The sequence below is a fragment of the Nanorana parkeri genome, unplaced genomic scaffold, assembly GCF_000935625.1.
Source record: "Nanorana parkeri isolate BGI_ZX_2015 unplaced genomic scaffold, ASM93562v1 scaffold130, whole genome shotgun sequence".
NCBI classification, from domain to species: domain Eukaryota; kingdom Metazoa; phylum Chordata; class Amphibia; order Anura; family Dicroglossidae; genus Nanorana; species Nanorana parkeri.
The window spans coordinates 504,339-506,620 of NW_017306398.1; the positions used below are offsets into that span (position 1 = coordinate 504,339).

The 2,282-nt window shown below is 46.8% G+C and overlaps 1 protein-coding gene across 1 annotated transcript in view; it reads left to right on the forward strand.

Moving 5' to 3' along the window:
- Positions 1-2,282, forward strand: part of LOC108784859 (ephrin type-B receptor 5-like) — a 39,940-nt gene that overhangs the window by 917 nt on the left and 36,741 nt on the right. The gene's annotated exons all lie outside the window — the stretch shown is intronic.

A 2,282-nucleotide genomic window follows, 5' to 3' on the forward strand; every position in this document is an offset into this window, starting at 1 on the left:
AAAAAATATCAAATATTAAAAAAATATTACATTTTAGTATTAAATTTAAATAAAATATTAAAATGTTATAAAATATTAAAATATAAACACGGTAATTTTGGTTACTTTGTGACAATAAGCAGCGATTAACAGCCATCTGTAGCTAGCAATGTAGCTTGCGCCGGTGGTTGGTTGCTAAGAAGTGATTTGTTGCTACAGCATTGGACCGGCGTACTGTGCTACCAACCACTCTCCTGCAGCCCATAGAGAGGAGAGAAGAGCGATTGATGCTCTTGCCGCAACGAAACGCTGACCAGCCCTGTGTCCCACATCTGATGCAGCAAGGGGGACATTTTTGGACTGCGTTGGACTGAGATGTTCACAGCCGAAACCGCAGTGTGATTGTATAAACGTGAATAAGCCGCCATGTAAATATTAAAGGACTGGCGAGCCTCACTCGGTTATTATAACAGGTTGACACAATGTTGACGCCTCTTCTACTGTATATGGTCCAGAAGATGATGTATTCAGAAGGGAGGGTTGTCTTCTGCTTTGTAGGTCGGATTGCAATTTTTTTTACAGCTTGATGCTGAACTCCGAGTAGATCAAACCCCTTCTGCTGACCAGACACATATAGGTGGTCTTTGTTCTATGCGTCTCTGGTACATGCTCAACCGCGTGCCCCTAGCATGGTGACCTCGCTGTCGTCAGAAGTTGACGGTCACTCAGTGGCAAGCAGGAGCCAGTAGGATGGGTTCTCGATCATGTGATCACCACGATAGGCAATCCCAGTGGTCACATGATCGGTAAATCCATGATAATATGAGTTTATTGAAGGGCCAGTGGGAAAAAAAACCAGCAAGGGGAATTTATCAAAACTGGAACATACAAAGTCTGTAGCAGCCGTGCATAGCAGCCAATTAGCTCCTGACTTTCATTTTCAACGCTTAACTGTAAAAACTGAAGAACAAAGCTGATTGGTTGCAGTGGGCAGCCACTCTACTGAAGTTTTGACAAATTCCTCCCAATTAATGCAGTATGTATTCATAATAAAAGCATTTAGGTAAAAAAAAGAGCATTTCATAGAACTTGGTAACCCCCCCAGCTGGTCTCTGAATAGTGAGCGAGCAGCAGCAGATTGATTAAGTTTTCCCCTGCCTCCTTGTCAGCACCCCTGATTGGCCACTGGCATTGGTCTCCTCTATTCTGCTGTACAGGGGGGACCTCAAGAGGCATTCATGACACAGGCAGTGAGGCGGACAACTGAAGAAGGACCCTTCTGGATGTAAACAAAGTCGGGGGACTGGAGTGTCACATGACCATGTGACCATGGCTTTAGGTGAGTAGATTGCATTCTTCAGGGCTACATGTCCCATCATGCATTGAGCCACCATGCATACATTGAGAAAATGTGCAGTCAGCCAAGAGGGCGGCATCTAAAAGACACGCCTCTGCTCCTCCCCCAAAAGGAAGTGATTGACAGCCACTGCCAAGGCAGCACTCAGAGTGACGGAGTTCTAACCCTTCCTCTACTCCAAAAAAACTTTGGGCCTCTAAATATTATTATTAGGGATGCACCGATACCGATACTAGTATCGGTGCCGGTGCAGAGTATTAATGCTCCGATGCCTAGCCCGATACTTCCTGTATCACTTGTGACAAGAAAGCATGGAGCCGGCTTCCCGGCCCATCAGGACGCCGGGCAACGTCCTGACTCGCTGCCCCGCTTCCTGATTGGCCATGGAGCCGGCTCCATGCTTTCTCGACACATAGTGATGAGAAGCATGGGGCGGCTTCCCTGCTAATCGGGAAGCCGGGTGGCGAGTCAGTACACGCCACCTGGCTTCCTTAATGGGACTTCCAGGTACGCGATAAAGAAATACAGGGATCGGTGCATCCCTACTTATTATTGTAACACCAGATTTATATAGTGCCAACAGTCTTTGTGGTGAATTACAATAGAAATGGAGACAGTACAGTTACAATACAATTCAATACAGAAGGGTTAGGAAGGCCCTGATCCTAAGAGCTTACAATCTAAGGGAGGGGCAAGTGACACAAAAAAATTCAATAACACTTAAAGTGGCGGTTTATAAAAGGCCACATGACTTCCGGGGCTAACTGATACCCACACGTCTTGCTGGCTGGGAATTGTAGTACTCCAGCAGATGTCTGCCCTGTCCGATACACACCGCCACAGCTTCTTCTCCTCCAGCACCCCTCCCGCTGCTCCATTGTTTGCCTGTATACAAGCACCCAGCTTCATAAGGTGACCCGTGGAAGGCTGTCTCGGTTTCCCCCCC